The sequence below is a fragment of the Hippopotamus amphibius genome, chromosome 1, assembly GCF_030028045.1.
Source record: "Hippopotamus amphibius kiboko isolate mHipAmp2 chromosome 1, mHipAmp2.hap2, whole genome shotgun sequence".
NCBI lineage: Eukaryota > Metazoa > Chordata > Mammalia > Artiodactyla > Hippopotamidae > Hippopotamus > Hippopotamus amphibius.
Genome location: NC_080186.1, coordinates 166258637 through 166284913, shown reverse-complemented (window position 1 = coordinate 166284913; position 26277 = coordinate 166258637). Strand labels below are relative to the sequence as shown.

At 48.3% G+C, this 26277-nt stretch overlaps 1 long non-coding RNA gene across 2 annotated transcripts; it reads right to left on the bottom strand.

Annotated features, from left to right (window-relative positions):
- Positions 1-1791: 1791 nt before the first annotated feature.
- On the bottom strand, positions 1792-26277 carry LOC130831669 (uncharacterized). 2 transcript variants are annotated; one of them, XR_009048096.1, is made up of 3 exons: positions 26083-26277; positions 4597-4730; positions 1792-2821 (listed from the first exon to the last, which is right to left on the bottom strand). It is a non-coding gene; the product is annotated as an uncharacterized LOC130831669 (long non-coding RNA). The 2 variants fall into 2 exon arrangements; XR_009048094.1 differs by lacking the exon at positions 26083-26277 and adding an exon at positions 5713-5791.

Genomic DNA, 26277 nt, shown 5'->3' with positions numbered 1-26277 from the left:
ACTTGGGGGCCCCAGGTATTAACTTGAGTTCTATAGCCAGCAGACTGCCCACCAAGGGAGGGCCTGGACGGCGGTCAGGTTGGGACACCTCACCTACCAGCTGGACATACAGCACAAACTGCTGATTCATGAAGGCCCATGAGTCCTTGGCTGTTTGTACATTCTGTCACTTCCAGCTGTCAGCCAAAACATAATTGTAGCTGTTACTTTGGCAGCAAGATGCTGTGATGTGTCCGAATACAATTGCCTCTGCTTCAGGCAGTGAGCTTTGGGGAGGTAGGAGGAACCTGCAACTGCTCCCATGGAAAGAGCCATTCTGGAAAGTGGCCTGTGTGGTATTCAGCCAGGTGCAGCCTCGGCTGGTGTGAGCACCACGGGAAAGCCCTGCATTGGAACAGGCACTGGCACGTCTGCGTCCGCACCTGCATAATGCAATTCTGATGACATCAATTGATAGGAGAGAGGCTGCCATTGAAATGAGGCATTTGGGGCAGCTACGAGGATGTGGAACACAGCCTTTAGACTCATGCACAAGTTGGACTCCAGTGTGCCTGGGCTGAATGAGTGGTTAGACAATGGGGTACATGGTGTAGGCAGATGGTGCCTGAGGTCTACCTGGGGCCACACTGCGAAGCAAGGGGCTTGAAGTCCAGGCCATGGAGCTTGGACTTGATCCTGCAGGTAATGGGGAGCCACTGAATAACTTAAGGAAGAGAGTGATGTAGTCATACGACATTGGGTGTCTGGGCTCAAACACCCAAAGTAGTGGCACTAGAAGTAAAGACTGCCTCCCACGGCAGTGGTATGCTGCGTAGGGGCTGTTCTGGAGTGCCCGGAGCAGCAGCCCAGGACTCAGGGGTGACTGTAACTCTGTGCCTAGTGGGTAAGCGTGGGAAGGGTCAGCTCCAGTCAGGCCAGCTCAGGTGTGCAGCGAGTGAGAGGAGGCACGGGGCTCATGCCTTCCTTCTTCCTCAGTCCTCCTAGGCCAGAGTTCATTAATGAAGCACATGTGTGCAGATGTGCCAAATGCAAGGAACTGCATACATTCATGCCCAAGGTCAGGGGAGGCTCCTGAGGCTGAGAAATGATCCCGTTGCCTATGGTGTTGCGTCCCTCACCACACACAAAGAAAAGAGCAGAGACAAACATCCAAGCGTAGGGAAATTCCCTAGAAGGAAGGTTCTATCCTCATGAACTTAAATAAATGCCAGTTTATAGGTTGGTTAATGAAGACAGAAGAATATGAAGTGTTGGGAGCCATTACTAGTGGGTGAGCCACCCATGAGCATGGAAGCCAGGATGTATCTGTACCATCGTGTAATTCAGGAGGAAGACAGGGTTCAATTGACAAAAATTGTGTGTACCCTGCTCAGAAGTGCATTGTTGTGCAAGCAGTGGTTTGGCACTCATGCTTCCCTTTCAGCTGCAAGCCAGGGAGGGCAGGATGCCTCTCAACTGTCAGGGGAGGAAGGGGAGAGTGAAGGAATGTTCCCATTCTGGCATGATCTTCCATCAGTGTTCCCTGAGCTGAGCTACCAGGAGGGCGGGAGGGAGGGGATGCGACAGGTATTGAACAGTGAGGAAGGTCCCTCGCCTGGACAGCCCCTGACACCAGGTGTGTGTGGAGGGAGGATGCCTGGAACCCTTTGGCCCATGGGTGGAGCCTGAACCTTATCCTCTTCCCTGAGGACAGGCAGCACATCAGAACCACCACTGGCTGCCCAGGGCTGGTTTGGAGCAATATGCCAAGATGTAGTTTTTCCTATTTGGTTTGTTTTTTCCTTTAAATTTTAATAGGTATCAGCTTTTTTTTTTTTTTAATTTTAAAATATAGCATACAATCAGAAAAGTCCAAACAACCATATGTATGGCTTAACATATAATTATAAAGTTAGTTATTATTTTTTATAGAGAAGAGTATAAAATAAACAGATGACCCTTTGCCTAGTCAACCTCCACTGAAATTCTTTTAAAACAGTTTAAAAGTTAAAATAGCACAACAAAATAGAAAATGAAAAGTAAGTGCTCCTCCCTCCCTTTTCCCCACGGGTGAACACTAACAGTTTCTTGCGTTTCCTAAATTTTTTCCTCTGCATCGCTAATATTTCTGAAGTTAGTATGTGATCATACAAGCTTTGTCTATATTTAACAATAAATTTTAAAAGAGGATATAATCATGTCTGTCCCAAGATATAAAATTAACATGTGTCAAAGATTTAGTTTAACTCATTAATTAATGAGAGAATTACTAAAACATTACAGCCAGTTCAAAGGAGAACTCCAAGTATCACATGATAGTCAGGTAAAGAATGCTGAAATCATTTCAGAATAGATGCAAAATTGGCCAGTATCCACAAGGCAATAGTCAGTTGTCTTCCACTAGACACAGTCTGTATTACTGTGGACAGGAATTATTTGCATTACTATCAAGGTTTTACAACTTCATTTCTATCTTTGGAGCTGAGAAATGTCAGTCAAAGACCACAAAAGGCAGAAAGAATCTAGGTAGGTAAGTTATTCAGGACAAGCACTAAATTTCAGCATCTTTCACAGTTTTCCCTAACTACACCCCTCCTTGGAATTCCTCTGCCAACAACCCCTGCTACCCTGTTTGTACCAGCTGACATGCTGTACATGTTCCAGGTGATGGGCAAGGGCTGAAAGCCTAGCCTGGGAGAACCAGCAGTCACCGAGGCTGAGCCAGCCAAGTACTCCCAAGGCCCTGACACTCTGCTGCTTTGGTGGTGGGCCCTGGAGTTGTGAGTCACGCTGACTCAGGACTGGCGGTCATGTTGGGCCTTGTAAATGATGGTTGAGGGTTCTGTGAAAAAGGGAAGAGATTAGAAATGCAGGGAGAAAGGACCTGTAGTCCAGCACAAAAGATGAAATGTTTGCCTAATGAGCTTCCAGTTCCTGGGAAATGACTTTGTGCATTTGGATGCTTTGAGAGTTCTCTTTATAATGGAGTCAGCTTGGGTGGGTGTCTGTTCCAATAATTTCTTACCCAAGGGAACAGCTGACATACAAGATGTATTATGACCTAAGGGGCTGGGATGGTGTCTGAGGCAGTTTCCCACAGAGCCCAGGGTCTGTGTTGGCACCACGGGGCATTACATCAGCTGCAGAGAGGTGGGCAGAGTGGGTCTATGATACAGTGGAAAAGAACAAATACCTGCCTCACTTTGCACCCTTGAACAATCACCTCATCTCCTGTGAGCAGGTTTTCTTATCTTAAAAATGGGGGCCCAAAAAAAGTGGGGGACCATGCTCCTTTCTGGCTTCCTCCCAGGGCCCCATGGAGGTCCAGTGGGAGGCACGGGTGTGAGTCTACTGCCAAGGCCAGTCATGTGGTAGGAACTGAGCCCACAGCACTGGCAAGATGGGAGAGCTCAGCCCCTCTGTGCAAAGTGCTTTGGGAGAAGATGTTTTGTGCAGAATGGCCAGTCATGATTAATTGATGGGAAGCTCTCAGGCAAAGGATCAGATTTCACAGATAAATATATATATACTTTGGTTCTCCTGAGAAGGAAATGTTCATTCAGCGTAAGGTAAGTATATCTAAATCAAGATTTTCCATATCTTCAGCGAGTTCCTTTCCACCGTCTTCATTCATTCACGGAGCATGTATGGAGCACCTACTGTATGATGAGCACTGTCCCAGACACTGAGATCATGAGATAAAGAGTTCGTGCCTGCCCTTGTAGAAGTGGGAGGCAGACATACAAAAAGAGCTTTACCAAGGAGTGTGATAAGCACCACCCACCCATGACCCCAGTGTGGCATCAAGGATCCTCAGGGCGTGTACAAAGGAAAGTCTGTTGTTGCTGGAGTGTCGGGAAAAGTGAGGGGCTGGCTGCAGTGGGGCCAGTCATGTGGGGACTTGGGGGCCTTAGAAGGAAGTGCATACTTCACTTAAGAAAGTGAGTGCTGTGGTCAGATGTGTACTGTCGAACGGTCACTCTGGCTGCCGGTGGAGAGTGGTTGGAGAGGCACAGACTAGAGGCAAAAGACCTGTTAGGCATCTGAGCAGGAAGTGATGACCTGAACTGAGGAAACAAGTGGAGGAAACTGATTCAAGAGATATTCTGGCCAGGATTCAACCTGAGAAATGAGACAGTGACGACCCTCAGGTTTTCAGCAAGGACAACCATGTGGTTAGGGCGTCCCCATCACGGGAGGAAGAAACGGCAGGTGGAGAACAGGTTTGGGGGAGGGGGGTGCGCTGGACAAGGGTGAGTTGTTTGAGACATGGTGAGTATGAAGGACCATATGCATGCAGGTGGAAGCATCCTGAGGCAGGTGGACACACAGGTCTGAAATCCAGGGAGCAGTTTAGGCTGTGAAGCGGGAGGGCACACGGGCACAGACAAATTTATATGTGCGGCTGCAGAGGAGAGGGCAGGGGAAGAAGGGAAGGGGCATCATGCCCTTCAGTCCTAAAATTCTCACCTGCTGAGAATGAGGGTGGGGAGGGGCTGAGGGCAAGGAGAAGATGCTTGGAGCAGCTGTTAGGGGAAATAGCAGAGAACCTGCCCGGGCCTAGCAATATAGGGGCCCGGGTGACTTAGAAGGTCATAAATCTGCATTGACACTGACCTGTCCTCCTTGGGGTTTTCTCCAGGACATAGAAGCCAGGAAGGTAGGTCGGCCTGTAGCGCTGGGCTGCAGTCTTACAAGACAGTTGTGGCAGAAGGTTCGCTTCCTTCTGAGTGTGTAGCAGAGAGAGCTAACTGTTAACCAAAAAAAAAAAAAAAAGTGTATCCCTTGCCCTGCCATAGCACAGAGTTGAGGCTAGGAAGGGGCTTCCCAGCAGATGCTACACTTCCCAGCATACACCCCTCCCCTCACATCTGTGACATCTGAGAGGAGTCAAGTGACACTTCTTGCCCATGGAATGTTGATCAGGGATGATGTGTATCTTCCAGCCCCAAATAGTTAAGAAGCAGATGTGCCTTCTCCATCCTTCTTTTCTCCTTCTAGTTTGAGGCCCCCTTGGAAACCACATGTTGGAGATGGCGGAGCCACAAGGTGTAAGTATCCCGGTCCCTGAATCATCACTTGGAGGACAGACACCACTGATCAGGGACACCCACGTGAGTTGTTTGTGAACAAGAAATCAACTATATTGTCTGAGCCAGTATACATTTTGGGATTTGTTTGTTATAGCATCTAGCATTATCCTAACTAATATGGGGTATAAGAAAATTGTTGGTTGTTCAGATGATTCTGATGGGGCCAGGCTGAAGAATCAATTGAAGCCTCTTGGAACAGAAAGTCTTTGTTAAAGTGCAAGAGCAGGAGTGGAGAGCGGACTGGAAAAATCTAGAAATCAGGAGGTCAAAGCCTCTGGTAGAATTCCGGAGGCTAAGATTTCAGAGAGAAGCTGTCCCTTGGCATGGCAATAGCCAATGGGAGAAGGTAAGGAACATTAAGCAGGTCTGGGAACTGTGATGCTGGGGAATCACGTTGGATGGTTTGTCCACTTGGAAATTGTGGTCTGTGACAAAGCAGAACATGGGGTGGAGAGGAGGTGTCAGAGGGCTGGCCGTTGTCTTGCAGCCAGGGCAGTGGGCAGAAGTGCTTTAGTTAAAAACTAGACTAACCACGAGGACTGCCATCACTCAGCCCTGTCAGTTGTCATGGCTGAATGGATCTGAGCAGGGTGGCTCATCATTGGTGAGGATTTGTTCAGTAGGGCACAGAGATGCACACCTGAAAGCTGGTCCATGAAAGGAACACCTGTAAATGCTGAGGCAGGCTAACTCCATCCAGAAACCAGCAGCAAGAGTGCTTTCTTCAGTTGGTAAAGCAGCTTGGCACTCTCCAAATTGCTTATTTACACATCTCTTTGAGCCTCATGGACATCCCATATAAAGACAGTGTCTCTCTGTGTCACCAAAGTGTTAAATAAATGAGAGCACTCAGGAGGGGGTGGAGCCAGGGTCTCCTGATCCTTGGCCAGTGGTTCTCATTACAAAATTCCTCTTACAGACATTTTTAGACATTAACTACCCAACATCTTGGGAAGATTTAGGCCTCAACATGCCCCTGGCAAGCAGGAATGATGGGGATGGCCTCCAAAGGCACTTCCAGCTAGCGATTCTTAAAAGAGTTTCTGAATGAGTAGTTCCAAAATAAGACTAGGAATAGGAATGACAGAAAAGTCAGAGTAATACTTGTGAAAATAAGAGAAGCTTATATCTCTTTAAAAAAATCTGAGGTAAATGTAAGGCCCTCCACAATTTCAGATGGTCAAGGCTCCTTCAGTTGTGTTGCTCTCCTCTGTTGCTGTGTAACAAATTACCTCACAACTCAGTGGCTCAAAACAACAATAAGCTTTTCTTACCTCACACTTTCTGTGTGTATTATTAGTTATTCAGGAGTAGCTTTGCTGGGTGATTCTGGCTTAAGCTCTCATAAGGTTGCAGTCAGCATGTCAGAGTGGAACCGTGGTCATTTGATGGCTTGACTGACACTGCAACACTGCTGGCATATTGGTTCTGGCTGTTGGCAGGAAGCCTCCGTTCCTCACCACCTATAATCCTCCATAGGGTTGCTTGAGTGTGCTTACAACATGGCAGCTGGCTTCCACTAGCCTGAGCAAGTGACCCAAAAGAGAAAAAGGCAAAAGCTGCAACGTCTTTTATGAAGTAGTCTCAGAAGTCACACTATCATTTCTGTAATATCCGATTGGTTACACGGCTCAGTCCTGCTGAATATGGGAGAGAATGAAACAAGGACATACCAGAAGTTGAGAATCACTGGAGGCCATCTCAGAAGTTGGGCTCCCACATCTGCCATCTTCAGAGAGTGGCTTCATCCTAATGTTCTAATTTGGCTGGTCTAACTCAAGCTATTATATCACAGAAGGTGCTTTCTGGCTAGTATGAAGAAATTAAAAAAGGAAGAAGGATATGCCTTTCCCTTTAAGGATACTTTCAAGAAGTTGGATACACCATCCTGCTTACATCTCATTGACCAAAACTTAGTCACATAGCTGGAAAGGAGGCTGGGAAATTTAGTATTTATTTTGGATGCCATGTGCTCAGCTAGACCAGATATTGGGGGACACTTGACAGTCTTTGACACATCAGCAATGTTCCTGTGTATATTTCAAAGGATGGAGTGGGGAGGGGAACACAGAGGACATCACTATCTTGGGTTATTGACCTGGCTAAGGACTTCTGACCCATCCTGTCTGGGAATCGTGTGTGGGTGGTGCAGGGACAGGAGAGGAGTGCAGATAAGTGCTTTGTCCTGTAATTAGTGAATCTCAGTGTCAAGAGAAAGTAGTCCTTAGAAGAACTCAAGAGGGCTTCCCTGGTGGCACAATGGTTAAGAATCCGCCTGCCAGCGCAGGGGACATGGGTTCGAGCCCTGGTCTGGGAAGATCCCACATCCCACGGAGCAACTAAGCCTGTGCACCACAACTACTGAGCCTGAGCTCTAGAGCCCGCGAGCCACAACTATGGAGCCCACGAGCTGCAACTACTGAAGCCCATGCTCCTCAACAAGAAAAGCCACCACAATAAGAAGCCCACACACTGCAATGAAGAGTAGCCCCCACTCTCCGCAACTACAGAAAGCGCGTGCGCAGCAACGAAGACCCAATGCAGACAATAAAACTAAATAAATAAATAAATCTTTAAAAAAAAAGAAGAAGAGGAGGAGGAGGAGGAGAAGGAGGAGGAGGAGAAGAAGAAGAACTCAGGAGACAAATGAGCATTAAAACATACTGAGTCCTAGAAACCCAGCCAAGAGTGGTCCTAAGAATTAAGATGATCCAGAAATGAGAAGATCATCACAGGAGACACTGTGAGAGCAGCCTCATTCTGCACCCAGTTTGCAGGTTTAAATAAATTCTAGGCAGCCCAATTTATGATCCAAATGCAGAAGCACAGATGGGCAACTCTACCAGCTGTGTTTTTAAAAGATCATATGATTCCTGATCAATGAAGCGAAGAGACCAAATGCAAAAGTGTTTAGAACAGAGCTGCAGATTTGCCCAGAGACCTCTTAGAGACCAGAGCCAGAGCTTGAGCAGCCAGCTGGGTGCTGACTCAAGCTGGGGGTGAGCCCGACACTGGAGCCCAGCTAAGCAGAAGACGAGCCATCAGCCAGCCAGAGAATTCTAAGCCTTGAGAAGCCCACAGAAAAGCTGCCCTGGCAGAAGGAGGGCAAGGCTCTGACTTGGCTGAGTGGCCGGTGACAGAGGGCACTGTCATCCTAGAGGAATACGAAGTCTGGAACAAGCCTACAGCTGGGGCATCCAAGGGGGCAGCTGGTACTGCCAAGGTGCCTGTGGCAGGGGCTGGCTCCCTCCTCACTGCCAAGGCCTGCCCTGGACCGCGGATCATTATCTTGAGGGTGGAGGAGATGGACTGAGGATTCAGAGGTACTTGCCTCATGGAGGGTGACTGCGGTCTCCTAACTGCCTGGCTAGTCTCGAGTGCCTTGCCCATAGCCCAAGCTGGATGACGTCCTGGATCCTGAGTCCACACCTGGCCGTCTCCAGATGGGATGTCAGGACACCCTGGGTGGGCAGCATGCTCACTCACCCGGGTCACAACCCGTGCTCCTTATTGTACACGTGTTGTCAATCATCACCACATTGCTGCTGCATGGGGGTCAACCTCCAGAGCGGTGAGGGGTCTCCGCAGCCCCAGCCTTCCCCACTCTGCCTTGGCCCAAGTGGCAAGTCCATGAAGAACTTAGGGGACCTCTACAGACTGCTAGTTTGAGGATCCTTTCAAGAAAGACACCTCCAGGTGTGGCTGACATTAGGCTTCAACCTCAGGTGGGGTTAGGGGGGTGTTAGAGGCTAAGGGTGGGCTGGTAGGGGTTGGTTAGGAAGGGTAAAGCACCCCAAAGTGGCCTGGAATTGGCTTGGGAAATCTCGGACTGTGCTTTGTGGCTCTGCTGTACCAGTGCTTAGTGAGCACCTGCTCAATGAGGCAGACACTAGGCTACCCTCTGGGGACACAGAGCAGAGGAAGGCTCATATGACATCACACCAGACCACAGATAAAGCAAAACAGCAGAAGGTGCAATATGCAGTGATAGGTTAAATAGAAGACACAGCAATGATGGAGGAGGGGAATGTGTTGGTAGAGTGGTAAAGGAAAGCTTCACTTCACAGAAGAGGTGATGCCTGCAAGAAAGAACAGGAGTTCCTCAGCCACGGTGGGGCCAGGTGAGGAAGGGCATCTAGGCAAAGGGAACAGCAAGCCCCAGAGCGCTTAGCTGTGAGACCACCAGAGGTAGAGGAAGAGATTTTCCTTGCTTGATGTGTTCATTAGACTCTGAAGTTTCTGGGCCCTTTCAGGGTGCAGTAGCCTTGATCTCTTTCCACTACGCAACTCAGAGGAATCAGAGAGGGAAGATGCTCCCTCCCTGCTCGTTGGGTCTTCTTTCAACTTTGAGTCCTTGGTAGTTGCTCATAATAATGGGGGAACAATAATTATGAAGAGGAGAAGGATTCTTTGATCCTGAAGAACCTGCCCAAGGCCCAGTCCATCTTTATGTAGGTCCTCAAGTGATCTTGGATGGCCCCTTAGGCATGACTGTCCCTAGCAGCCTCTGATGGGGCAGGAGGCAGGGCTGGGAGGTGCACTGGGTAGGGCACTCTAGCCTGCCCTCGCTGCTGTCAGACCCAGTCCCTTGAGGTGTCTGGGCCTCTCTGGAACCCTTAGGAACTCCCAGCATTGCCAAAGCACTATCCTGCGTCTTGCAGGTGGCCCGACAGTATTAGAATCGTCATCTGGCTCATACTGGCACATCCTAGGAACTTTTTGATGGTGTACAGGCTTGCTTTTCCTCTAGGACCCAGGAAAATGAATCACCAGGTGACCCAAAATCAAACAGCTGCTCTGGAGTTCTATGAAGGCAAAAGGAACTGGAGGCCCCAAGAGGTCCAGTGGGCACTACCTCCTTTCTGGGTCAAGGTGGGCAAGTGAGACTGAACCAGAGTTACACTGGGATGTCACCCTGTCTCCAGCTTACAGGAACCTCAGGCAGAGCTGCCAGTACCCAGAGAGGCTTTGGGAGGATTTCTGGCGCAGGCGGAGGGTATCATCAGTGCTGAGGTCCTGGACAGCCCAGCTCATTCATCCAGGAGCCCCTTTCCCCGATTGTTGTTCTTTGCACCGGGATGTGCAAAGAGCCTCCTGGCAGGCCTGGCCTCTCTCTCATCTTTGCTAGCTCCAGCCCTAAGGCCTAGCTCAGGTCACATCTCTCTGGTTCAGAAACCCCTTAATAGAAACTCCTTGGTCTGGCATCCATGGCCCTACCCACTACAGTACTAACTCACCTCTGGCCAGTCTTCCATAAACACCTCCTCCAGCCCAGTGTGCCCATCCTTTTTGTCCTCTGCCCCTAAAGCTCTCTCATCTTTAAGCCCTGCCTTTATTGGGTCCAAAGGCCGCCTTGCCCCCGCGCCCTCCTCGCCAGGCCCAGCCCCAGTGCTGTCTGACCTATTAAGTCTTCTTTGTCACCCTCTGCCCTCTGAGCCCATGGCCCATGGGATGGAACATTTTACTAGATTCATATCTTTAATTATAGGAGTGATACATGCTTGTAAAAGCATTCCCACATTACAGAAGCATACACAGGAAAATGAGTGTATGTCATCCCAACTCTCCTTTCCCTAGGACTCACCCTAGTCAGCAATCAGGCATGCACACGGGTGCCCATCTTACACAAGAGGAGGGGGGCCCTTGAGGACCTTCTGTCACCACTTGACATGGCGGTGGCAGGGTGGCGGTGGGAAGGAGCAGAGTTGGTGGAAGGTTTCGGAGAGTGGTGGCTTGTGTTGACTTTGGAAAAAAATCCTCAAGGTCAGTCTGTGGGATCCCTTGATTTCTTTCAAAGAACAGAGGCCCAGGAAGGCATTTTTAGTTCACAGGAGGCTATTCATCTGTTCACCCAAGAGCCAGAAACTCGAGTTCAAAAGGCACCCAGGCTGCTGGAGCATTCTCTTGGCCTAGCACAACGCGCACTGCAAGTCCAGACTGAGCTGAGCGGGAAGTCAGGCAGCTTTAATGGCATGGTCACTCTGTCAGATAGAGAGATGCAGAGTTTGAACCCTACCCTGCCTTTCTTCAATCTGGGCCCTTGCCTGGCCCCTGTAGATCCAATGTTCTGGTTGGTCAGCCTGGAACCCTCTACCCATCATGTGCCCTGCTGGCAAAGCAGTGATTCTCCATACAGCGTGGCTCAGGAGAAGAATCTGCCCAACGGACTACTCACTCTCCTTAGAGGAGGAACTAGAGGAAGAAGCAGGGCTGTGCTGACATCTCCTTCTCCAGGGGTTCCAGCCCATGTTTCTAGGCAGTTTGAGGAACAGCCATTAGATGTCTTCCCTAAATAACCTAAGGTACCACATCTCTCCCCAATTTGAATTTCCAAATTAAATAAATATTTAAGGAAGAAAAAGGACTGGGGTGCACCAAGGTGGGAATACCAAACCCCAATTTAGGAATGTCAGGGAAGGCCCTAAGGTATTGGCATATAAACTGACACTTTAAAAGTAAGCAGGAGGTGGCCAGGTGAAGGTGGGAACAGCATTCCACACAGAAGGAACACCACTGGCAAAGGCCTAACAGCGAGAGGGAGCATGACTTTGGAGAAACTGGAAATTCACTGTGGCTGAGCCTAGTGTGTGAGGGGGACATGCAGCGGGTGGGGTTGGAGAGGTTGACTGCTTGGGTGTGCAAGCCTCAGGGCTTTGTCCCAGTGGCCAAGGGGAGTGAAGGAAGGGTTTTAAGAAGATAAGTGACATTTTAGACAGATGACTCATAGACCATGAGCTGGAGGTGATAAGTTTGGAGGAAATGAATGCCTTTGGGTGAGTAATAATGGTAGCCCAGACTAGGGCAGGCAAAGTGGAAGATAAGAGGAAGTAGAATTCAACATAGCATGCGGGGGTGAGGGAGAGGAAGGCAACCCTGGCTTAGGTGTTGAGGATATAGATCACAGATCAACAGTTGCATTCAGCAAACAATTATTAACTGGACTGGACTCAGCATAGGGATCTGGAGGCCCCCACACACCTTCATTGGTAAAAAATTGAAGGCCAGTGGCCAGTAATAAGCCCCAGTCCAGCCATCTAGCCTGCTGACATCAGTGTGGACCTGATTGGGCATCCCAATCTTGATTCGGGCTTATCATGTACACACAGAGGCTGCTAGACACCATAATCCTGAGGAGGACACCCCAGGTCCACAACTGACCACTCCCAGCCAAGCCAGTGCTCACCTGACCTACAAGCTAGATATCCCAGTCAATCAACAACACTCAGAAACTTTGTTTTTTGAATACAGAACAGAGATAGTTCATGACCAACCCCATTTCTCCCCCTTCCCTAACCTAGACTCTCTGCTGGAATAGTTTCTCTGTTTGGCAGTAAAACTCTCCTACTCAGCATTCAATCTTTGGCCTCTAGTCTTAACTCAAGCCAGAGGCTTCTGCCAGCCACAGGGGCCTGAAGAGGCTTCAACAAATTTGGATACACCTTGTATGTTCTTTGCATAATTCTGATATTCTACACTCTGTGGTCTGTCTTTGAGCTTGTCTGGGAACCTGGGGGTGCAGTGAGTGGCCCAGTAGGGGCTGAGGGTGTTATCTGAGGCCATGAAACTTGGGGGCATTAGGCTGTGGGGTATGGCGGAAGAATATAGGTAGGAATCCCAAACCCTTGGTTATGGTCTCCAGCTCCCCGGGTGACCTTTCCTCTTTGGGCCTGTCCCTCCAGCCCCCAGGCCTTTGCACATACTGTTCCCTCTGCCTGAAATACTCTTTTCCTTCCCCTTTGTCCGTTTCACTCATCCTTCAGGTCCCTGTTTTCTCAGGGAAGACCTCACTAACTTCTTGGTCCAGGTCAGATTCTTTAGTTAAATATTCCCATAGACCCATGTTCCATTACTCCTTTCCCTTCATTAGGAGTTTTGTTTATTTGTTTGTTTGCTACCATCTGCCTCCCCCAGCAGACTGTGCCTTCCGTGAGAGAGAGGTTCTGTCTTACTCACGGCTGTATCCCCAGCCCCTGGCAAGGGACCTGTCTCGTAGAAGATACTGAATGAATGCATGAATGAACAGGTGGATAGATTTCTCTTGGTAAAATAAAAGCTCGATTGGATGAGACCCTTCCCAGCACTGACATAATTTTCTAGGCCTCTATCATTTCATCACTGCTTGCTGCTTTACTTCTGTATCTAAAATGACTCCAGTTAGTCTGATAAAGTTTGGAATGCTTTAAAAACAACTAGAATAGGGGCTTCCCTGGTGGCACAGTGGTTAAGAATCCGCCTGCCAATGCAGGGGACACAGGTTCGATCCCTGGTCTGGGAAGATCCCACATCCCTTGGAGCAACTAAGCCTGTGTGCCGCAACTACTGAGCTTGAGCTCTAGAGCCCGCAAGCCACAACTGTTGAGCCCACGTGTCGCAACTACTGAAGTCTAGAGCCTGTGCTCTGCAACAAGAGAAGTCACCGCAATAAGAAGCCCACGCACTGCAATGAAGAGTAGCCCCTCTCTCTGCAACTACAGAAAGCCCACGTGCAGCAATGAAGACTCAATGCAGCCAATAAATAAAAAATAAATAATAAATAAATAAAATAAAAACAACTAGGATAAAGTTTCCCATTTGGCTCAAGGACCTTATTTTCTGACCCCTGGTCACATAGATATGAACGCTGAGATAGAAATTCAGGCTGTGCCAGAAACCCCAGGGCCCTCTGTCAGAGCTGGAGTTAGACAACCCCTTCCAGGGCAGAATGAGTTGCCAGAAGCCCCAGCCATGCCTCCTAGAATTAGGGCAGTAAAGGCTCTCCTGTGTTCCCGTGGCCAGGCAGGCAGGGTGGGTGAGTGTCACAGCTCTGAACTGGGAATTATGCCCCATGAGGGGCTCAGAGTGCTCTCTACTCATTTATCCATCTGTCTGTCTTCAGCGATGGACTGAGTGTAGGAGTTTTTCTGAGGCAGAGCCAGAGGTATGGCTTAGGGCCCAGTGAGTCATCTCCCAGAGTCTAGGCTGCATAAGAAGGCTGTCTGTGTCCTCCATTGCTTTTGCTGCTGCAGGTGGACCTCACCTGCCGAGGTCCAGATTTGCTTATAAGATGTACCAGGATGAGGAAACCATCTCTATATTCTTCATAAAGGGATTCTGCCCAGCCATCCTCTCCTTGAGGACCCAGAACTACCCATTCCTATTCCCCCCAGTCTTGAGGAAACATGCTCCTCCTAGAAGGGGTAGCTGGCTGAACTGGAAGGATGACCTGGTCAGGTGTTGGAGTGAGACAGAGTCCCAGACACATCAAAATTCATGCTAATATCCCTAAGAACCAAGATAGGGAGTACCAGGTCCAAACAAATCAACAAGGTTTTTCAAGAGCTGAAAAATGTAAATGAAGACAGGTAAAAGGCATTTGATTCTGAAGGAGGCTTTTCAGTGGCTTAGGAATGCAGTGCCCATTATACAGATGGGTAAACTCCTGCCATGGAGACCTGCCTTTGATGGAGGCCTGGGAAGAGCCAAAGCTTTCAATATTTTAAAGAAGGGTAGTCCCTTTCCCCCATTCTTCAGTGTGCTAAGTCTGTGCCTTCTCCTGCTCAGACCACCATTCGTCCTTACTGCACTGCTGGTTCCTGGTCACCTTGTGACACCCTAGCTGGCCCAGACCCTCCTTAAAGTTACAAGGGTCAATACAATCATTATCAAAATCCCAACAATGTTTTTCTCAGGTATAGAAAAATCCATCTGAAAATTCATCTGGAATCTCAAGGGATCCTGAATAGTCAAAGCAATCTTGAAAAAGAATAAACTTGGAGGTCTCATAGCACCTGATTTCAAAACTTACTTCAAAGCTATAGTAATCAAAAGAGTGTGGCACTGGCATGGAGGACAGACACATAGACAAATGAAATATAATAGAGAGCCCAGAAATAAATCCTTGCATGTATAGTCAAATGGGCTTTTGACACGGGTGCCAAGGCAATTCAATGAAGAAAGGACAGTCTTTTCAACAAATAGTATTGGAAAAATACTGGATATCTGCATGCAAAAGAATGAAGTTGGATCCTTACCTTACACCATAATACAAATATTAACTCAAAATGGATCAAAGACCTAAACAAGGCAGAAATAGAGACACAGATGTAGAGAACAAACATATGGACACCAAGTGGGGAAAGTGGGAAGGGTTGGGGGGGAATGAACTGGGAGATTGGGATACCAAATTGTACGCTCTAAATATATGCAGTTTATTGTATTTAACTGTATCTCAATAAAAAATATATATATAAAAAATAAATTAATTAAAAAAATTTTTTTAAAAAGAACTAAATGATAAAACTCTTAAAAGAAAACTTAAGGGACAATCTCCGTGTCATTGTATTTGGCAATGATTTCTTGCAAATGACACCAAAAGCACAGGCAACAAAAGGAAAAATAGATAAATTGGGCTTCATCAAAGTTAAAAACTATTGTGCATCAAACGACAATACCAATAGAATGAAAAGGAAACCCATGGAATGGGAGAAATATTTGCAAATCATATAAGGGGATAATATCCAGAATATATAGAGAAATCCCGGGCTTCCTAGGTGGTGCAGTGGTTGGGAGTCCGCCTGCCAATGCAGGGGACACAGGTTCAATCCCTGCTCCAGGAAGATCCCACATGCCACGGAGCAGCTGAGCCCGTGTGCCACAACTATTGAGCCGTGCTTTCCAGCCCATGAGCCACAACTATTGAGCCCATGTGCCGCAGCTACTGAAGCCCACACGCCTGGAGCCCGTACTCTGCAGCAGGAGAGGCCACGGCAATGAAGAACCTGTGCACCACAGCAAAGAGTAGCCCCCGCTCACCGCAACTGGAGAAGGCCCATGTGCAGTAATGAAGACGCAACACAGCCAGTAAATAAATAAATAAATAAATTTATTAAAGAGAAAAAAGAACTCCCACAACTCAACAACAAAAAACAACCAAATTTAAAAATGGACAAAGGACTTGAACAGACATTTCTCCAAAGAAGATACGCAGATGGCCAGTAAACACATGAAAAGGTGTTCAATATCACTAATTATTAAGAAATTCAAAATTAAAATGACCATGAGAAACTACTTCACACCCATTTGGATGACTACTATTAAAAAACAAAAACTAAACTGAGCAGAAAATAACATGTGTTGGTAAAGATGTGGAGAAATTGGAAGCCTTGCGCATTGCCAGTGAAAATGTAAAATGGTGCAGCTGCTGTGGGAAATGATATGGCGGTTCCTCAAAAAATTAAAAAGAATTACCATATGATCCAGCAATTTTACTTCTGGGTAAACACCTCAAAGAATGGAAAGTAGAGACTGGAACAGATGTTCGTACACTTGTGTTCATAGCAGCATAATTCACAATAAGTAAAAAGTGGTAACAACTCAAATGTACATCAGTGGATGAATGGATAAACAAAATGAGGTGTACACATAAAATGGAATATTATTCAGCCTTAAAAAGGATGGAAATTCTGACATATACTACATTGTAGATGAACTTTGAAGATATTACGCTAGGTGAAATAAACCAGACACAAAAAGACAAATACTGTACGATTCCACTTGTATGAGGTACCTAGAGTAGTCAAGTTCATAGAGACAGAAAGCAGACTGGTGGTTGTGGGCTAGGGGGAGAAAGGTATGGGGAATTATTGTTTAATGGGTACAGTTTCATTTTGGAATGATGAAGAAGTCCTGGAGATGGATGGTGGTGACAGCTGTACAACAATGTGGATTTACTTAATGCCGCTAAACGGTACTAAATGGCACTAAAAATGGTAAATTTTATGTTATGTATATTTTACCACAATAAAAAAAAGAAAAAGTTGAATGAGAGTCAGGCACCTAAATCTGTAAGTGTCCTCTTCTGGAAGCTAATACATGACCCTAGGAGATAGTGGGAGAGTGGGGGCAAAGGAAGGTTTTCCCTACCTCTACCACCAACCTCCCCTTATTTCTACCTCTTTAACTTGTGGTCATTTCACACGTCTGTCCTATGTGTATTGTCTCAATTGTGACTCTCATTCTTAAGTAGGTAGACTCAATAATAAAGAAGTATAACAGTAAGGGGTGACAGGTGTTGGAGGGATAGATTCAGGTTCAGCAGGGATTCTCAGAGCCTTGGAGGGGGTTGGCGGATCAAAAAGCCTTCCTAGTCTTACAAGATGAGCAAGTGACCGTTAAGCGGCCAGAGAGATGGAAGAGTCATAGTCAAGCTAGGCGCACACAGAATGAGGCCACTGTAACTGAGTTCTGTGGTCAAGGTAGCAGGAGATGGGGCTGGAGTCAGATTGGGCAGGACATTTACCCAAGAGGATCACAGCCCCCTGGAGGGTTTGCAGCAAGAGAGAGATCCATTTGACTTAACATTCTGAGACACTCACTCTGGCTGTTGGGTGAAGACTGGACAGCAGGGGGCGTGGGCAGGAGCAGGCAGACAGTGAGAGGCTGCTGCAGGCATCCAGAAGAGAGGTGGCAGTAGCTCGGGCTGGGTGGTGGTAGTACAGATGGAGGGCTATGGACAGATTCTTGAGGTGTTGGGAGGAAGAGATGCCAAGGCCTTGGCTACATTGGCTACAGGGCGGAGGGGCTTGCTGCCCAGGGGGTTTGGGTGGATAGTGGATGGTAATACCATTTACTGAGATCTAACGAGTGGCAGGACAGGTTGAAGGGGACAGGGCTGGCACCTGGCTGCTGAGAGATGAGTGATCAGTTATCTTTGATGGTTACACATCACAGCTCTTATATTCACAAAATTCTTTGAGTCTAACCGTGACCTTCCAGCTGCAATTGGAGTTCCAGCCCTTCCAGGTTGCCCTCAGTGAGTCTGCTCTTGCTGAGAGGCGGTGGGACTGAGGCATGGGCTGACAGCCAAGGGCTTGGGTGGCAGGCATGCCTCTTGCATGACCTCTAACAAGCATGCCAACCTGTGGTGCCCATCAGACTCAGGCTGAGGGAGCCCATGCCAGGACGCGTGGGCTGGAGGACCCGGGACAGGAGCCTCCTGCCCCAAGCACTTCAGGTCCACACATGCCCCTCATCCTGCCTCTGGAGCCCTCTCTCAGATCAGAAGCATTCCCCAGGGCCCTCAAGAAGGACCCTCCTTCATGATTCCTTCAGAGGTAGGAGGTGGAGAGCAAAACCTCTGATCTTGATGCCAGACACAAACTCCAAGAAATTACTCACCAGAGGGCAAAGCTTCAGAAGTGCAGGCAAGGGGCCCTGCCCCATGGTGTGATCAGAATAGCTGGTCAGCAGAGGCTGAGGCATTGGGGGCTTTCAGGGGTGGGGCCAAGGTCATACCTGGGTATAGCTCCTTCCAAGGCTGGGCTGCCCTACACCTCATCTTATCAAACTGCAACTGGGGATCGGGGAGCCATGGGCAGAAACCCCCTTGGATCTTCCCCCCTAGCTGACCAACTGGGACCCTCAAAGCCCCCAGACCTACCCAAGACTGACTTGCCATGTGTTTAGGGTCCCATCAGTGGCTTCTTCATCCCTGATCTTCCTCGCACTCTTCTGGAAAGTGTCAATCAGTGCCACAATGGCCCCCATCCTGGAAGCCTGCTCCCTGACACCCTCAGGGAAGGGTCCCAGTATTGGCCTCTCGTGAGCTTCCCATTCCCAGGAGCTGGGATCAGATGACCAGCCTACTCAGGTTTCCTTCTTCTGTCTACCCACCCACTGCTTAGCTCTCTTGGGCCTGGCTCACAGCCATGTCTGGTGTAGTCACAGGCCTGCCAAAGGGTAAAGGGACAAGCACTGGGAAGGGAGGAGGTGACCTGGGTTGCAGCTGGCTGGGACAGAGCCCGGGAGTTGTCCCAGCAAAGATAACATTTGGGCAGTCATTAAATCTGGAGGAGCAGGGTGGACTCACCAGGGTGGCAGCTCCCCTGCTCTCCTGAGCAAAAGCTTGTATGGTGCAGCCTTGAGAGGCAGGCCTCTAGGGGAATAGCCCTGTGACAGGGCACTCTTTCCCTATGATGCCTCCTGTTCTTTGCTTTCGCGGCCTGAATGGTAAGGACGCCTTCCTCAGAGGAGGGGGGTCTCCAGGGCACTCAGCCCTGAGCCTGGTTCTGCCCTGAAGTCAGAGAGAAACGCGTGCCTCTGATCCCCCTCCCCATGATCCAGTGAGCTCCTTCAAACCAGCCCTCCTGGCCGGGCTCCTAGATTTGGTCCAGAGGGCTGGATAGGGTTGGAGGGGCCTCACAAAGTATTCAGGGTCCGCTTCAGGCAGGGGCTGGGCCTGGCCATGTGCAGATTGTGGGGGTAAGGCCTGCCAGGGACCAGCGAGAGTGCTGAGAGGGGCTGATGGCTACAGGCTTAGGCCATCTGGGGGAGTCTCAGCCACAGTGTGCTCTCCCAGCAGCCACCTCTGATGGCTCCAAGAGCTGCCCTAAATCCTTCAATCACCTTCATCTCCATTCTCAGCCCCTGCCAAGGGCACTGGACTCTCGAGCGTGAGCCAGAAGGTAAGCCAGCAAAGTCGGGACTGCCCCCTCCCTTCCTGCCATCCTTCTGCCCCAGGCTCTGCGCATGGGACAGAAGTGCCCATCCCTGCTTGCTAGCCTACTCTGTGTGGCAAACAACGTAACCCACATGCCAGGCCCTTTCTGCCCGTGAGATTGTGTCCTGTGGCTCTCCTGGGGGCGGGGGGGCAGTTAGTGCTCCCCCTACTTCCATGTCCAGACCCTGGCCAGGGTGCGCCCTCCACACCTAGGGAGCCCCTCGGGGCTTTTCAGGGGTCAGGCCATTTGTTTCTCTGTTCCTGGTAATGCCCTGGGATAGGAAACGCATATTCCCTGAGGATGGAAGGTCAGGCAGTCAGGGAGAGACAGAGAAGGGTACATTACCAAGAGAAGGAGCGAGTGGAAAGGTGTAGACCCTCTCCCCCTTGCCCCTTGATCACCATCCTTCTGTGGCCAGGTAATTCTCCCACTTGCCACCACAGCAATCTCTGGGAAGAAAGAGGCTAAAGTCTCCAGAGGCTCTGGATATTTGGAAAGATGGAGTCAGGGGTAGGAGGATTGATAGAAAAAACCCCCAGAGAATAGCTGTGACCTAGGAAGGAGTCCTCATGGGCCTGTCAGCTTGCTCTAAAATTGGATGGTGGGCAGCCTCCTTAGGGGCCTGAGGGACCCCCCACCCTCTCAAAGGCGCCTAATCTTTGCCAGGTCCTGCAGGGTCAGGCTAGTAAGCCTGGTACAGCCTCACATGCTGTTAGATGAACCCTCAGGAAGTCGAACACCGGGCCTCATTGTTACTTTGGCTACCTGCCAAAGCTTCGTGAGCTTCTGCCCTTCACTGAGCCTAAGTTTCTCCATCTGTAAAATGGGTATTATCATTCCAAGAGCTCAAAAGAAGTTGGCTTTTTTCCTAAATATCTCCCTTCTCTGCTTGTCATTCATTCCAAAAACCTACTCTCCTTAGCAAGTTTTGGTTAAGCATTGCCCTAGTCAGATGCTCTTGAAAGGTGCTTAGGGGCACAATGAGCTTCTCATCTTTTGGGGAGGATGCATTTTTCTGATGCTACTGGGCCCTCCAGTCCCTTTCCCCAGTGCTGGCCATGCCCCCATAAATTGAGAGCTCTAGGCAGCACCCTTGCCTGCTGCCCCTGGGCTATGCCCAGGTGACTCCAATCCAATGGACTGCAGCCTGGGCAAAGATGTCAACACAACATTCCTTTCCTAATGGGAGCCTAAACTATCACTGGTCCAAGCAGGAGTCTGACACTCAGCCATGCCACCCTCTATTTCAGCTGACACCTGTTGATTGAGCCCTTATTTTGCACCAGGCACCTTGACAGGCTAGGAGGCAGGGAGTGGGCAGAGAGGAAACTTAGCTGTGCCACTGCCCCAACTGGTCCCGAGAGACCAGTGGCATCCTCATACATGTGGCATTGAGGTTCCATGCTAACAAAATCCTCAAGGAGGGCAGGGAGGGTTCAGCCAGGTCTCCAGGCCCCCTCACTCCCTTAATGAGGTGGCAGTGCCATCAGATGTCTGGTCCAGCAGGCTAAACAGAGAGAGCAGTCCTCTCACATTTAAGGGAAAATAGGATGTTGGGTTTGCTATCAGGCTCAAAAGCAGGGAGCTGGCAATAAATCAAGAACTGAAAAGCGATGTCAGTGCTTCAAACTAAATTTTCCAAGCCCGGGAAACAATTGCACATTAAAATCCATTGGAAGAAAAAAAATCTATTAAAATTTCAGGAGAAATGCTTTGCTATAAATTAGATTTTTCTGCCATCCAGGATAATTCAATAAGTTCCCCTTGACATTCTCAAGATTGCTCTTTGGGGGGAATTATGATGCTTTGAAGTTGGGAGCGATTTGTTTCCAAGAAAAGATGAAGCGTCAACTGGGAGTGGAGGTCGCAAGGAGGGGACTCTTCCACTAAAGAGGAAGGGGGCCCCTTTAGGGACAGAGATTTTCCACAATGGCCAGGAGGACTGCAGTGCAGGGCTTTGACCAGGGGATGCCCCAGGCCAGACTTGACTCTGACAGGAGAGTGTGTGTATATATGTGTGTGGGGGTGTTTGGGGAAGATCTTGGGGTCCTTAAATATCATATTATAGTTAGGGCAGCCTCAGTCTTACAGCTTTCCTAAATAGCTGTCTAAAACCTTCCTCAACCCTTATGGAACCAGAGCTGGTTTCAGGTGCCCAAGGTCACTTCTTAGTTCTGGATCTAGAGTGGGCAGTCTTCCTTTTTTTCTTTGCTGTGCAAGACTCAGCACCAGCCAGGACCTCTCCCCTACATCTTATTTATCTCCTGTAATTTTGGGCTTTGATCCTAGCCCCTGTCAACCCTGGTATCGCTGTACAAGGTCCAACACAGCCATGATTCCAGACTGTCTCTGGTTGGCCAAAGCCACTCTGGCTGGATAGAGCAGCTGGCAGAGGAGGGTAGGGATCTTGAAGGACTAGGCACAATCAGACAGGCCACTGGGTACCAGCCTCCAAGACAACTGTAGGGAAGGGGCAAGGGACCTGAGTCAGGACCTGGGTAGGACAGGACTCCAAAGTCAGCCTGCCTGGCTGTGAATTCTGGCTTCTCCACTAGCAAGTCTCTTAACCTCTCTAAGCCTTGACTTTGCTATCTATAAAATGGGGGTAATACTAGTACCTACCTTACAGATAGAACTAAATGTGATGATGTGTGTGAAGCCCCTAGCTCCATGCCTGGCACACAGAGGTGATACACAGTAGTATCATTTTTTTTTTAATATTTATTTATTTACCACCTCCTAGAATAATGGAAATAAAATAAAAAATAAATATATGGGACCTAACGAAACATAAAAACTTTTGCATAGTAAAAGAAACCATAAACAAAATAAGAAGACAACCCTCAAAATGGGAGAAAATATTTGCCAATGAAGCAACGGACAAAGGATTAACCTCCAAAATATACAAGCAGCTCATGCAGCTTCATACCAAAAAAGCAAATAACCCAATCCACAAATGGGCAGAAGACCTAAATAGACATTTCTCCAAAGAAGACATACAGATGGCCAACAAACACATGAAAAGATGCTCAACATCACTCATCATCAGAGAAATGCAAGTCAAAGCCACAATGAGGTATCACCTCACACCAATCAGAATGGCCATCATCACAAAGTCTGGAAACAACAAATGTTGGAGAGGGTGTGGAGAAAAGGGAACTCTCCTGCACTCTTGGTGGGACTGTAAGTTGGTACAGCCACTATGGAAAACAATTTGGAGGTTCCTTCAAAAACTACAAATAGAACTACCATATGATCCAGTAATCCCACTCCTGGGCATATACCCAAAGAAAACCATAATCCCAAAAGAAACTTGTACCATAATGTTTATTGCAACACTCTTTACAATAGCCAGGACATGGAAGCAACCTAAATGCCCATCAACAAATGAATGGATACAGAAGATGTGGCATATATATACAATGGAATATTACTCAGCTATAAAAAGGGATGAGATGGAGCTATATGTAATGAGGTGGATAGAACTACAATCTGTTATACATAGTGAAGTAAGTCAGAAAGAGAAGGACAAATATTGTATGCTAACTCACATATACGGAATCTAAAAATGGTACTGATGAACTCAGTGACAAGAACAAGGAAGCAGATACAGAGAATGGACTGGAGAACTCAAGCTATGGGAGGGGGCGGGGGGTGAAGGGGAACCTGAGAAGAAGCGAGAGAGTAGCACAGACATATATATACTACCAACTGTAAAATAGTCAGTGGGAAGTTGTTGTATAACAAAGGGAGTCCAACTTGAGGATGGAAGATGCCTTAGAGGACTGGGGCAGGGAGGGTGGGGGGGACTCGAGGGGGGGGCGTCAAGGAAGGGAGGGAATATGGGGATATGTGTATAAAAACAGTTGATTGAACCTGGTGTACCCCCCCCAAAAAAAAAATAATAATAATAAATAAATGCAATTAAGTTAAAAAAAAAATAGCATTTCATAAAAAAAAAAAAAAAAAAAGCAAATAACCCAATCCACAAATGGGCAGAAGACCTAAATAGACATTTCTCCAAAAAAGACATGCAGATGGCTAACAAACACATGAAAAGATGCTCAGCATCATTAATCATTAGAGACATGCAAGTCAAAGCCACAATGAGGTATCACCTCACACCAGTCAGAATGACTGTCATCAAAAAATCTAGAAACAATAAATACTGGAGAGGGTGCAGAGAAAAGAGAACCCTCCTGCACTGTTGGTGGGAATGTAAATTGGTATAGCCACTATGGAAAACAGTATGGAGGTTCCTTAAAAAACTGAAAATAGAACTACCATATGACCCAGCAATCCCACTCCTGAGCATATACCCTGAGAAAACCATAATCCAAAAAGAAACATGTCCCACAATGTTCACTGCAGCACTATTTACAATAGCCAGGACATGGAAGCAACCGAAATGTCCATCGATGCGTGAATGGATAAAGAAGATGTGGTACATATATACATTGGAATATTACTCAGCCATAAAAAGGAATGAAATTGAGTTATTTGTAGTGAGGTGGATGGACCTAGAGTCTGTCATACAGAGTGAAGTAAGCCAGAAAGAGAAAAACAAATACTGTATGCTAACTCATATATATGGAATCTAAAAAAATGGTGCTGATGAACCCAGTGAAACGTCAAGAATAAATATGCAGATGCAGAGAATGGACTTGAGGACACGGCAGGAGGGGGCAAAGGGGAAGCTGGGATGAAGTGAGAGAGTAGCACTGACATACGTACACTACCAAATGTAAAATAAATGGCTAGTGAGAAGCTGCTGTATAACACAGGGAGATCAACTCAATGATTGGTGATGACTTAGAGGGGTGGGATAGGAAGGGTGGGAAGGAGTCGCAGGAGGGAGGGGATATGGGGATATACGTATAAATACAGCTGATTCACTTTGTTGTAAAGCAGAAAGTGGCACAACAGTGTAAAGCAATTATACTCCAATAAAGAGCTTAAAAAAATAAATTAAAAAAAAATTTATTTGGTTGCTCCAGGTCTTAGTTGTGGCAGGCGGGCTCCTTAGTTGCAGCACATGGGCTCCTTAGTTGCAGCATGCGAACTCTTAGCTGTGGCATGCATGTGGGATCTAGTTCCCTGACCAGGGACTGAACCCGGGCCCCCTTCATTGGGAGCGTGGAGTCTTATCCACTGCACCACCAGGGAAGTCCCCAGTAGTATCTTTAGGACAGCTCTTCCCACTGCAGGAAACCCATCCCCTGCAGCCCCTACTCAGGTCCCCTTCTCTCTCCCTTTTCTCCCACCAAAACTTGCCTGTCCTTGCGGGGTTAACTGCTCAAACAGAACCACAGAGAACGATGTTTGCCTGCAGAGCTGGGCTGCCCGCTGGGCACCATCACACAATTGTGCTGGGGAAGACTACCCACAGTGGTCACTCATTGTTGCTACCAGCTACCCTCACAGGAAGGTTGGTTGGTATTAAAGTTCTCTCATTTTGCAGAGGCCCTGGGAGGTAAAGTGACTCTGTTCAAGGTCACATATCTGGAGGAAGAGGTTGGACTAGGGCCCAGGTCAAAGCAGTTCAATCAGAGGCAGTCATTCATCTTCAAACTCATCCTTCTTTCTTTCCATCCTTCCTTCTTTCCTTTCCTCTTTCCTTTCTCCCATGCATCAGAGCCTCCCAGAACCCAGACAATGGCCACTGGGACAGAGTGGCAAACTGAAGCAGGGATGCATGGGAGTCACCTTCTTTACAATATTCTCCGAGTCTCCAGGAGGAAGATCACAGGGCCCAGCAGAAAGAGGTCAAAGGGGAAGGAAGTGGGAGAGTCTGGGAAAGTTTCCATTTAAGCAGCTGTCAGAACAAGCCATTCACTTGGACACTGCCTGACTCATAGATTAGAGAAATTGGGGGTTTTAAAGGTCATCTCATCCCACCCTCTTTTTGAATCACTTCTTCCACAGGTGCTCCCCCACCCTAGATAACAGGGAGCTCACTACCTCCCAGGGCAGCCCCAGGGTTCTCTTTGCTCCTCCACCCCTTCTGGGGCTCAGACTTGGCTTTCTGTGGCACAGCCCTGGCCCTGACCCCACACAGGCAGGGGCCAGCCAGCAGCAGTGGGGTGTTGTCTGCCTCCTGCTTCTCACTTGGCAAGGTCCCAGGTTTGGGGAGCTAATCTGTGAGCAAGGCAGAGGCTTTCTGGAGACTGCATCTCTCCAGAGGGCAGAGCTGGATGCTGGCAGGGCAGTGTACCCTGGGGACCTAGCCCTGTGCCTAGGAGTTTCCCCTCAGAGTGGAGGTCAAAGGGAAACTTAGGGCTGGGGAACTTTGCCACCACCTGAAACCAGGCTGGGAGTTCAGCAGACACATAATCGAGACCACTGCATTTGCCTCAAAATGATAAATATTTGTATTGAGTTAGCCCTCAGGCCAGGGGATGTCCAGGTTTCTGGTTTTGCCTAGGAAGGCACCCCCAGGGGACCTGCTAGCACCTGGAGGGGCAGGACATGGGAGACACAGGAGCTGGGAAGGGGCAAGAGATGTCTGGGGGCTCGGAAACTGTGGCCCTTACCATTCAGTAGTTGTGTGACCTTGAGCGAGTCGCTTGGCATCTCAGAGCCTCAGATTCCTTGTCTCTGAATGGAGGTAACTGTGGCGCCTGCTTCAGAGCTTGATGGAGGTAACAAAACGCGATGCTTGCGAAGTGCCTAACACATAGTGAGCGCTCTGAAAGTGCCAGCCTTCGTTACTATTTGCAGCAGCTGGG